This window comes from Physella acuta, unplaced genomic scaffold (genome assembly GCF_028476545.2).
Source record: "Physella acuta isolate Inbredline_101_S28 unplaced genomic scaffold, ASM2847654v3 ptg000109l, whole genome shotgun sequence".
Taxonomy (NCBI): Eukaryota; Metazoa; Mollusca; class Gastropoda; family Physidae; genus Physella; species Physella acuta.
The window spans coordinates 405958-419272 of record NW_026731629.1 but is presented as its reverse complement, the minus strand read 5'-3'; the positions used below and the strand labels follow the sequence as shown (position 1 = coordinate 419272).

Sequence of the window (13315 nt, the reverse complement as noted above, 5' to 3'; positions counted from 1 at the left end):
ATATATATATATATATATATATATATATATAAATATATATATATATATATATATATATATATATATATATATATATATATATATATATATATATATATATATTGCGCTGAGTTCAATGTAAATTTACAAAATCATGACATTTGTAAATGTGATTTTGCGAAAGTTTTACAATTTACATATGAATCTACGAAATATTGACAACTTTACAGGTGAATGTACGTAATTTTTACAATTTTAGATATGAATCTTGTACGAAATAAAATCTTGATAATTTACATGTACGTACTTTTATAGGTAGAACTATGAAATTTTGACAGTCAAATCTATTTTAAAAAATACGTTTGTGATTTCAGAAAAGAGTTTCAAATTTTGGATGATATCAAGGAACTGATAGTCACTGGCAAGGCAGAAAAATGGATCGGGCAAAATGATTTCAAGGTAGGGTCAAGCTAAGTCAGGGTCAGGAGAGTTCAAGGTCAGGGTAAAAAGCAATAGCTCGAACGGTACTAATATATGAAACAGGCGGTGGACTTTGCAGTTAGTGCGTTTACATTCTGGAACTATAGACGAGAGTAGCCGCTCCTTGAGCAGCTTGTGTAACTGTAGGCTTGGGTTCGACGCTTGTCTGATGCAGTCCTACAGTACACCAGTGCAGAGGCGTAGCGAGGGGGGGGGGGTGCGGACCGCACCGGGTGACACCATTTATGGGGGGGGGGGGTGACACCAAGGCAAAATATAGCAAAATATATAGAGAAAAACGTGATAGGGGTGCAAATTGAAAGTTTGTCCCCGGGAAGGGTCACTACGCCTCTGGGGGGGGGGGGGTGACACCATTAAGTGCCGCACCGGGTGACACCCGACCTCGCTACGCCACTGCACCAGTGTTATGGTGGTAGGTGGTCTTGTCAAACAAAAACTTGTCTTTACTGTTTGACTTTTTTCACTGGCTGAAGCTAAAGATAACCTGGCCAGTTGTGAGACTCCGTTTGATTTAGTCTGGCTCACCGTGTTTTCTGTGGCGTTTTGTTTAGGCTTACCTTGTGGCCGAAGGTGTCACCACAATGCAAAGTCAGCTGCTACAGTACAGGACCAGCAAACTAGTTGAGGTAGTTTCCCTTACGTGATAATTCGTTGAGGTTATTTCCCTTGCATGTTTATTTTTTTGGTTATTTCCCTTACATGTTTATTTTTTGAGGTTATTTCCCTTACATGTTTATTCTTTAGGTTATTCCCATTACATGTTTATTTTTTGAGGTTACTCCCCTTACATGTTTATTATTTTAGGTTATTCCCCTTACATGTTTATTTTTTGAGATTGTTCCCCTTACATGTTTATTTTTTGAGGTTGTTCCCCTTACATGTTTATTTTTTGAGGTTACTTCCCTTACAAGTCTATTTTTTAGTTTGTTTCCCTTACGTGTTTATTCATCTAGGTTATTTCCCTTACGTGTTTATTCGTTGAAGTTATTTCCCATGCAAGTTGAGTGATTGCTTTTTACTGTAATTGTTTGTGATGGGCTGTGCTTGACACAGATTAATTTAATTGATTGTGATTGACTTAACAGGCTCTGTTTGATTGTGATTGTTGTGGTCTATGGCTTGGCAGTGATAGACTGTGTATGGTGATGTGATCATTGTTTCTTTCAGACATTTTTAGGGGTGCACTTAAAATTTTCAGGAAGGGAGTCGAAAGACACCGATTAAGTATATATTTTCTATATAGTATTTTTACTTTCTCGTATTTACGAAGTATAGAACTTGTAAGTTTATCGTTCTTTCTCGCGTTAATTCATGTCTGGTTAGCCAGGGAGAGATAAAAGTTTTCGAACTAAATCAATTGTTGTGAACGGGATTCCCATTGATAACAAAAAACATGGCGGCTATTTGTTTAGTAGGTCCCGCTTCAAGATTTCAAAATCATCAAACGTTCCAGAAATGCAACAATTGTAAAAACTTTCAACGCTGTTTTGTTCATATGGATGGGAACAAACACATGTGTATGCATTTTTGAATATAAAAGTTTTGTGGCGGTAAGTATATTGATTTTATTTCTTTTGTTGATAGTTTGTCCAAGGCTAGGGGACATTACTCTGACTCTCTACTCAGTCTTTGCTACGAGACTCAAGATTCCCAGACCTCTAGATCTAGAATCTTCTAATCTACATTGCTTTAATCTAGTTCTAAGAGTATAAGTTCATGAATTAGAATCTATTAGATTCTAGATCTAGTATTTCAGTGATCTAGATAAAATATTAAAAATATTAAGAAAAGGATGACTCAGTCTCACTGAGCCTACAAACTACAACTTAAGAGACTTAAGACTTAAGACTTAAGACTTAAGAAGACTGAATCGAATCTAGAATCTAGATCTAGAGAATTATCTAGTCTAGATCTAGAAATCTAGATCAGACTAGATTAGATTTTAGAAAGTTAGATTGACCACATTCTCTTGTTTATGTAAAATTTAAATCTAAACATTTGTATTTACTATACTATTTACATTTTAAATTTAGATCTAGATCTATCATCTAGCTAGATATAGATCTAGATTCTAGACTTTGAGAACAATGTTATTAATATTATAGTTAATAGTAAAATTAGTATAGACTACTAGATCTATTGACTCTAGGTCTAGATCTAGCTAGATTACTGAACTAGACTCTAGTACTGATTATTCAGTGATTACTGTTTAATATTTTAGAAGTAGGCCTATAAGAAGTAGCTTGTAGATAGATGGCTAGATAGTGATAGTAGATCTAGATGCAGATGGTAGTATGGTAGGCCCTAGATCTAAAATCTTGATCCAGAGAATCTAGTAGATCTAGATAGATTCTAGATCTAGATTAGATCTAGTTTAGGTAAAACCTACCCTAGTTAAGTTTAGTAAGAGCTAGTAAGGCTAACCTGTTTTTAATTTTAAATCGATTTTTTTAGATCTAGAATCTAGACTCTAACTATTAGGCCTAGTATTTAGTAAATACTATTTACTAGATCAGTAACCAGTAGAGTGAGTAGAGAAGTAGTAGAGTGTTGTGTAGAGTATTGTAGACAGTGGCGTAGCCAGGATCGTCTCAAGGGGGGTTCCAATTTTTACCCGGGGACAAACTTTCGATTTGCACCCCCCCCCCTCTCCAAACTTGCGATTTTCACCCCCCCCCCCCTCAAACTTGCGATTTGCACCACCCCCTCAAATTTTCGATTTGCACCCACCTCATATTTTATATATATATACCGAGGGGTCTATGGGGGGGTTATGACCTCCAACCCCCTGCCTACGCCACTGATTGTAGAGTGTAGGTACTAATAACTAGACTTAAACTAGATTAGACTAGAATCTAGATCTAGATACATTTAGGGCTTACAGACTTATCAGACTACAGTGTTGCAATTAGTAGATCTAGTAATATATAGACTAAATTTAGTTTGAAATTGTTACAGTAGTGCTACTACTTTTCTAAGTAGTAAGTAGTGTAGACTACTAGAAGAGCAAGATGATAGATCTCCATCAAGCTACAATAGAGTTTAGTTAGTAGTTAGTTAGACGTAGTAATAGTACCAAAAGCAGTGTAAGTAGCACAGTAAAAAAAAGTATTACTAGGCCAACTACTATTGTATTTGGCCCTTTTATTTTTAGCAAGTTAAAGTTTGGTTAAGTACTAGTCTTCTAGCAAGTTGCCTAGTAGTAAACTTAGAAACTAGATCATGTGTATTAGTACTATTAGACTTGTAGGCTAGTCTTGTTAGTCTAGACCAGGGACTATAAATTCTACAATTGATAACTTTCGGCCTTTTAGTATAAGCCTAATTATTAATGAATTACATGGTACAAAAATTAATAAATTGGTCAGAGTCAGTAAGGTTACAGTTAGCTGTCAATAGAATTAAGTTTTAGATCTATTGACCACAATTTTTAGTTACAAGTAATGAAAATGAAACTAATAGTTTTGTAATAGTAAAGATATGGTTAACTGTAATCAGATATTTTAGCTTTTAAGACAAGCTAAGTAGATAGAAAACTGAACCTTTACAATAAATGAAACATATATATATATATATATATATATATATATATATATATATATATATATATATATATGTGTGTATATTAATATCACATATTAGTAATATTATTTTATATTTTAATATAATATATGGATAAACTTAATACTTTATTATATTTAAATTCTCTAGGTACTTGGCAAGCAATTTTCTCACACTTTACTGTGGCTATTGGTGCTGATCTTGAACTAAAGGTGAGCTGAATTTTTTTTTATAATAAGCCATTTTTCAGCTTAAGCCCAAGTTTGAAACCGATTCAGTTTTCTAATTCTTAAAGAATATGTTGCTACTAAGATTATTTACTGTAAGTATTAATATGTATGGCTTGATAGTGGCACTGTCAGACAGTAGCTTTCACATTTCTATCCTAAAAGATAAGAGTTCAGATCCCTGGTTTTAGTCCTGGTATGATGTCCTAAGTCTCATGAGTACCAGCTCTCATGAGTACCTGGCTCAAGATAGGGAAATTAAAGGTGGCTGGGTATATACCTCTGAACACTCTACTTTTACATGCAAATGTCACAGAAACAGGTGAATTTTAATTCAACTGCTATATTGGCTGTCTGTTTTAATCAATGATTAATTTTTTCATATTACAGAAAGTTGTTAAAAATATTATTTATTTAATTTCTAGGTAAATGGAACAGCATGGATGTGGATTTTTAGACACAAGGAAGCTGAATTTAACTTTTAATGAAGAATTTAAATGATGATTGTCCATGAAAAGAAATATTAATCATATACATTGTAATGCTGTATTGATGCATCTTCTGTTTTAAGTAATTAAAAAACCATCCATTTATGAAATTCTTTTCATTTTTTTTTTCAATTTTAAAACTGTAGTTGTGTTTTGTTATTTGAAAACAATGATGAAAGTATACTGAACTGCCATTGAGATATTAATATAAATGCTATTGTTTATAGTTTAATTCTTTCAGAAGCAACTATATTGACATCAAAACTGAATCTTTATTGTACACTAAGTATAAAAGCTTACCCGCAAACCAGTCCATGTCAACAATTTATTGACATCCAAACATTAAATTTTTTTAAAGGTGATTTTTCTTAAATAAAACAGACTACTTTCATATGGGATAAGAAACATTTAATTTTGAAATTGATTGGTTTATTAAATTTTAATGTAGCTGAAACTAAAACACTGGGTACAAATTTATTATTACTTTGTTTCTTAGAAAATTGCTAATTTTGAACATAAGAACTGTGGGAAGTAGGCAATGATATTAAAATATCTCTTGAAACTTGAAGAAATTGTGGAAGGTTTAGAGATAGAAAACAACATGTCAGAAGATGATGTTTGAAATAATGGTAAAATATCTTTAGCAATTGTCACTGAATAAATATTTTCATTAGACAAATCACATTTATGTATAGAAGAATAAGGTACGTCTTCAGATTTTCTTATCAGCAAAGATCCTGGGTGATTCTCTTTGTTACCATTGGTCAAACGACAAGCCAATTCTGGAAAATTCATTGGGTTCTTTGCCTAGGCAGCTAAATATATTTAAATTAAGTTCATGCAAGGCTTTAGAAACATCAATTTAATAAAACTATAATTTGATTAACTTTTTATTAATATCAGCTCCAAAGGAATAATATAAACAAGTTACACATCATCAATAAATCAAATGTACAGATATTTCCATTTCACCAAACTTTCTCTAAGTCATAATATATATTTTAAATTCATGGCATTTTGATAGGCTAGATATGTTGGCTTTTATTTACCACAATAATATGATTATATAAATTAACAACATTACATTAGGATTACCCAGCTATCATGCATTCTTCTTTTTACTGCCCTCCTTTATGAGGGGGGGGGGGGGTAAAAATCATCATAAAATGTGTGATGCAATTTACAGATGAACCCTCTCTCTCTCTACCCCTCCCCCTATATATATGTATATCTATATAATCTCTAAAATCATGTTGGTACCTCTACCTGTTTGAATGTTAGGCCCCTTTCCTTCAACTGTTTCTGTGTGGATCTTCTCCATGGGGGTCATCCATAAATGACGTCACGCATTTTTTTGACGATTTTTACACCCTCCCTTCCCCCTACACATCGTCACAAAAAGCCAGACCTCCACCCCCTAAAATGACGTCACACAGTACTAGATTCTAGATCTAAATTACTACAGTTGCCTACATTCTAGATTTAGTTCTTAAGTTCTACAACAAGACTACACTAAACTTTACTAGATCTAGAATAATCTAGATTCTCTATATAAATTGATATTGAACATATTCTAGTCTACCTGTCTTAAAGTAAATAGCCTATTTATTAGGCCTAATTTTAGTAATTTAGTAATTAATTCCACTCAACTACACTGGTGTAAAATAAAAGAAACTAGATCTAGTATCTAGATCTCTAGACTACTCTTGTGTCTATAAATTAAAAATAAATCCTGTATGTCGTATGTTACTGTCTAAGTCGGAATTTTCAAGAGGGCTTTTTTTTTTTAAAGTCATAGATCTAGATATAGAATTCTAGATCTAGAAATCTAGACTCTAGATCTAGGCTATATATATTTATTAATTAAATTAGACTTGATTTCAGATTTACGATTGAAATCTTTTAGGCCTATAAATATCATGTTTTATATAGATGTATTATTATTATACAGGTTGTATTCTAGATCTATCTAGCTCTATATAAAATATAATATATTTGTGTGTGTTATTTTAAACTTAATTTACTTAAAACAACTTATTGTCGGAGTTTGTTTTTATTCCAAAAACGAAAGTAGATTTCATAACTTAAAAAAAAATTAATAAAAAATATTCACATTTGGTTTGAAAAAACAAAAAAAACGCTAGCTGGCAACTACCGGAGCGAGAACTTGGTAAGCTACTTTAACAACTTACAAGCCCAATAGAGAAAGTATTGTAATCGTGCACAAAAATCATTTGATATTTTAACAATTTTTACCGTATTACACCTCAGGCCTTCATCACATCCGAAGTATAGAGGACTTATTTTAATCGGGCAAAAAATCATCAATCCAGATTTATCAAAATTAAGAGGTTTTATGCGTAATCCAGTCTGAAAAACTGGGCTTTGCAATTCTGTCCGTATGTCTGTGTGTCTGTCTGTCTGTGTGTGTGTCTGTGTGTAAACACGATTACTTGAGTACCGTTACAGCTAGGTTGATTAAATTTTATATATAAGTATTTTATCAAAATCGTAGATCCGTATCAACCTTTGAGCGATAACCGGAAGTGGTACTTTTTCTACTTTGAATTTTTCAAAAGCCTATAACTTGAGTACTATTTCAAAAAGATAAATGAAATTTCACATCCAAGTATAAGATCTAATTCTCTACCTTCTGTTAAATTTTGAGTAATTTCCGTTGACCAGAAGTAGTAATTTACGCTACTTCGGATTTCTCAAAAAACTAATGTAAATTTTTAAAGTACTAATAATATTGCGCACTATTATGCACTTTTTTTAATTTGGCGTTCACTTGGTGTGCAATTCTTTTGTCTACGAGATTTTATTCTATTATTAAAACTTTAAGTATTTAAAAAATGGATTAAAAATCAAGTCTATAGCCCGAGTTCCCATCCCCTGTTGTTTTATATAAGAATATTCGAGAAAGTTTAGGGGAGATCACTCCCGGTTTATTTTCTATATCGTAAGGGGGGTGGGGAGGGTGGACGTGCTACTGGGGTTGCAGTGTCCGTCTACCACCTAGATAATACCTGAAAGAAACTCCGACTGCCATTGATTGTTATTGACTGTGATTGATTTTGTCTCTCTGTGACTGTATGTGACTGTATGTGACTGTATGTGACTGTATGTGACTGTATGCGACTGTATGTGACTGTCTGTGACTATGTGACTTATGTGACTGTATGTGACTGTATGTGACGGAATGTGACTGTATGTGACTGTCTTTGACTATGTGACTTATGTGGCTGTATGTGACTGTATGTGACTGAATGTGACTGTATGTGACTGTATGTGACTGTCTGTGACTATGTGACTTATGTGACTGTATGTGACTTATGTGACTGTATGTGACTGTATGTGACTATGTGTGACTGTCTGTGACTGTATGTGACTGTATGTGACTTATGTGACTGTATGTGACTGTATGTGACTGAATGTGACTGAATGTGACTGTCTGTGACTGTATGTGATTGAATGTGACTGTATGTGACTGTATGTGACTGTATGTGACTGTGTGTGACTGTATGTGACTGTATGTCCAGAGGTACCCTACGATCGACGACCTCCGCCTTCCCAAGTCAACCGTCACCAACTTCTGGATAAATACTGAGATCGATACCGACCTTTTGATTGGCTCCGACTACGCCACAATCTTCGTGGCTACACACGAGTACCGGCGAGCCTTGAGTGAGTTCTCAGTGGACACGTACTTGAACTTTGGGGTGAGTACATGGTGACACGTACTTGAACTTTGGGGTGAGTACAAGGTGACACGTACTTGAACTTTGGGGTGAGTACATGGTGACAAGTACTTGAACTTTGGGGTGAGTACATGGTGACACGTACTTGAACTTTGGGGTGAGTACAAGGTGACACGTACTTGAACTTTGGGGTGAGTACATGGTGACACGTACTTGAACTTTGGGGTGAGTACATGGTGACACGTACTTGAACTTTGGGGTGAGTACATGGTACAAGGTGGCCACGTACTTGAACTTTGGGGTGAGTACATGGTGACACGTACCTGAACTTTGGGGTGAGTACATGGTGACACGTACTTGAACTTTTACGAGTGGCTGATTGTTAAAAAATGCTACTCTTCTCTTCCCAACCCCCACCTCCGTGCCAGGCCCCTAAAACCGTATGCTGACTTCCCCCCCCCCCCCCCAAATAAAGTCTACCCCCCTCGAACGATATGGAATTTATATAGAAAACGTATGCTTCTTACCAGTGTCCATTCCCCCCCCCCCCCCCCGGAAAAAAATTAAGTCCGTCCCCCACCCCGAAAATATCAAGTGTCCCGTCCCCCCGGAGGAAAATGTGGAAGAAACGCTGCCCCCCCCCCCCCCCCATACAATGTCCACGTATTGCAGATCTACGCCACCCACGACAGCCCCCACCAGTCGTGCTTTGATGACATAGAGATCAACCACCCCATGCTCCTGCTCAGTCTGGAACAAAAACAGCCGGACCAGTACGCCATGCCGGACGTCGTGCCGAGTTTGTTTGACGTCAGGCTGCACCACGACAGAAAAGGTAAGACGGGATGGTGTTTGGTGGTGGTGGTGGGATGGTGTAAGCGTTTGTTGGTATTGGTGGGATGGTGTTTGTTGGTCGACAAGGTGTTGTAGGTGTTTGTGTTGGTGGGATGGTGATGATGATGATGTTGGTGTGATGGTGTGGGCGTTGGTGGGATGGTGTGGGTGTTGGTGGGATGGTGTGGATGTTAGTGGGATGGTGTGGGCGCTGGTGGGATGGTGTGGGTAGGATGGTGTGGGTGTTGGTGGGATGGTGTGGATGTTAGTGGGATGGTGTGGGCGCTGGTGGGATGGTGTGGGTAGGATGGTGTGGGTGTTGGTGTTATGATGATGATGATGTTGGTGGGACGGTGTGTGTTGGTGGGATGGTGTGGAGGTTAGTGGGGTAGTGTGGGCGCTGGTGGGATGGTGTGGGTGGGATGGTGTTGGTGTTGGGTGGATGGTGTGGATGTTGGGTGGATGGTGCTTGTATTAGTGGGATGTTGTTAGTGCGGCGGTGTCGGATGTGTAAGATAATGTTGGTGTGTTGGGTGGCCTGTACTGAGTGGGATGGTGATAGTGTGATGGTGTGGAATGGATGGTGTTATCGGGATGGTGTAGTGCTGGTGTGGGTGGCATGGTGTGGGTGGAGTAGTGTTGTGAATGTAAGCGAGTGTGGGTGCTAGTGGAATGGTGTGATATTTCCTGACAATGATTTTCCTGCGCTCCACTCAGCCGTGGAGGAAAAGAAAACACTATTCAGTCTGGGCGTGTACAGCGACACGGAGACGGGCAACATCATCACCGAAAGTGACTGTCTGATTATAAAGGTTAGACATCCCAATATTTTACTAAACATTCAACAGTTTAACTTTAAAATTCGCATTTTATGTTTTCGTTTATGTTTTAGCTTGCGTTATTGTTTGCGTTTGTGTTTGCGTCAACGTTTGTGTTTAAGTTCGTGTTTATGTTTGCGTTATTTTTTGCGTAATTGTTTGCGTTTATGTGTGTGTTTATGTTTGACTTTATGTTTATGTTTTTGTTTGCGTTTCTATTTGCGTTTTTGTTTGCGTTTGAGTTTGCGTTTATGTTTGCGTTTATGTTTGCGTTTGTATTAATGTTTGTGTTTGCGTTTAGATTTATGTTTGCGTGTATTTTTATGTTTACGTAAGTGTTTATGTTCTTTGCTTTTATGTTAGCTATGCGTTTATGTGTACGTTTGCGTTTATTTTGCGTTTTTTTTTTTTTGCGTTTGTGCTTATATTTTCACAAACGTTCATATTTAAAAATAGACTTTTAATTTAAAATTTTATATATTCCCAAATCCCGTTTTATATATATATATATATATATATATATATATATATATATATATATATATATATAAATAACCTGACCGATATAAATGCACATAACAGATGTGGCTGTAGATAATTCAACTCCACTATAGAGGCACAACAACAAAAATTTGACACCACTAACGATACATCCCTAGGTGCCCCACTCACGTGATTTCGGCAGCCAGCTGACCTTGAAGTCTGACCTGACCCTGGAGGTCACGGCCGAACTTCACCGCCTGAGGAAGGAGAGCCTGAAGATCATCAGCTCCCACACCACCACCGTCCCCACCACACCTCATCCCAGGCGGGGTCTGTCTCAGCTGCCGAATGCTGTCTTCCTCCCTAAAGCTACGATGGTAAGATGTGTGGTGTGCTGGTTATGGCAAGATGTGTGGTGTGCTGGTTATGACAAGATGTGTGGTGTGCTGGTTATGGCAAGATGTGTGGTGTGCTGGTTATGACAAGATGTGTGGTGTGCTGGTTATGACAAGATGTGTGGTGTGCTGGTTATGACAAGATGTGTGGTGTGCTGGTTATGACGAGATGTGTGGTGTGCTGGTTATGACGAGATGTGTGGTGTGCTGGTTATGACAAGATGTGTGGTGTGCTGTTTGTGACAAGATGTGTGGTGTGCTGTTTGTGTCCCCCAAGTGTGTCTTTTGGTGTAAATAATGATTAACCTTTTGACAAAAATTACCACTACTTCGAGGTGACTGACCTTGCTGACCACCATTAGAAGTGACCTGCCTCCAGACAGTTAATCACCAACATTTTGTCAAGTCCACAAAAACATTTCCTCCTTACGATAAACATTAGAACTTAACATACAGAAATTATAGGCTACTTATTTTAGAGAAACAATGTCTACTGCGGACAGAACCAATATATTTTACGGAAACAATTAACTTGTTTTACAGAATTGATATCTTTTTTTTAACAGAAAAAAAAAATAGCTTTAAAAAAACGTTTGCAGAAACCTTTTTTTTTACAGAAACAATAACTTTTTCACAGAAACAACAACTTTTTTCACAGAAACAATAACTTTTTTCAGAGAAACAATAACTTTTTCACAGAAACTAGCTTTTTACTTTCTCGTATACACGTAGTATAGAGAAAGTATTGTAATCGTGCAAAAAAAAAAAAATCGAGATTTTTACAAATCTCGACGTTTTACACCTCACTGATACGGAAAAACATGATTTTGCAATCTTGTCCGTATGTCTTGTGACCTACTTAGGTCGAGTCATTTTTATTTTGACATTGTATAATTCCTTATATGGAATGATGGTGTAACACCTGGGGTTTTTCCACTGACTTATTAAGGTGTTTGAGACATAGAAATTTTCCATTAAAATCTGATTGAATGATTCTGATCAGATGATTATCCCAACCAATGGCGACATGAGTTGAGGATAACCTCCCCTGTCACAGAAGTCTTTAATTGCACTGCACACTCGCAACACGAGGCAGTTTTATCTTGACCTGGCAGTCTACGAGGCAGTTTTACCTTAGTCAGGCAGCCGTCCATATTGTCCGGCTATAGGCTCTGACCATTTGAACGTGAGAGTACTTAAGACCTGTGTGTGCCTTGCTTTCTTAAGTTGATTTAGTCTTCTAGTTTAATATTACTTGTCGCTAAGTAATTCTAGAAACTACAGCAGTGTTGTGTGGCCTGTGGCTGTTTTTTTGACAGTGTAGAAATCTGTGATAGTGTTTTTTCCTACATTGTGTAAGTTGGGTTTTTGATATTTTATACATTAAATATTTTATCTAGTTCATCTTTGTGTTCTGCCACTTCTGAGTTCGCTGATTAAAAGGTCGTATGTAGATTGGATGAGTGTTAAATACAATAGTATCACTAGCTTCCCTAGACATTAATTTCGAGCCCTAGTGGGACGTTGTGTTAAGTGTTCATCCACTTAGGCCGTAAGGTATTTGCATATGACCCCGAAAAAAGAATCCGGGGACGTTCTCCTTCTATTTAGCTGATAGATAGGTTAACGTTACAAAGTGGGAGCTCGCCGAGATTTAATCTGTCGTTCCAGTTGTTGGTTATATCAGTTGAATACTAAGGTTAGTTGGATTTAGTTGTTTTATATCCAGTAGCGCAGTGTTCTTACAACGCGCGCTCAGGCTAGAGTATCTAGGTCAAATAAGCAGACGTGTCACGTCCTACATTTAGAGGTCAAGTACACGGCCCAACGCTGTGTATTAATTTAAAGGATCTAGGCTTGTTGTGATTTTCAAGTTAGTGTTATGGAGTCTTTTTTGGCTAATCCTACTTTTGAAGAGGTCGAGAAGTTGAGTAGAAAAGTTTTGGTTAGTGTAGTTAAGGAATTGAAATTGGATTATTCTGTTACGCAGAAGTCAGAGGTGTTGAGAGATAAAATTGTTGTTCATTTCATTAATGAAGGAGTATTTGATGAAAGTTTGTTGGCGGATGTGTTACTCCGCGAGGAGAAAACTCTAGAGAAGGTAGAATTAGAAGCTAGAATTGCTTTAGAGAAGGCTTTAAAAGAAAAGGAGTTTGAAACTAAAATTGCTCTAGAGAAGGAGAAAGTTGCTTTAGAGAAACAGAAGATAGAGGCTAAAATTGCTTTAGATAAGAGGAGGTTGGAATTAGAGTTTGGTCAAGTTAGTGATGTTACTTCTCTGGTAGATCCAAAAAAGTTGTCGGTAGGGCAAGTGATTGCCAAATTTGG

General features: G+C 36.7%; 1 long non-coding RNA gene across 1 annotated transcript; it reads left to right on the top strand.

The window, feature by feature from the left end:
• The first annotated feature begins 1896 nt into the window (after window positions 1–1896).
• On the top strand, window positions 1897–4870 carry LOC131934539 (uncharacterized). Its single transcript, XR_009385800.1, has 3 exons — window positions 1897–2030; window positions 4192–4253; window positions 4694–4870. It is a non-coding gene; the product is annotated as an uncharacterized LOC131934539 (long non-coding RNA).
• Window positions 4871–13315: the final 8445 nt, after the last annotated feature.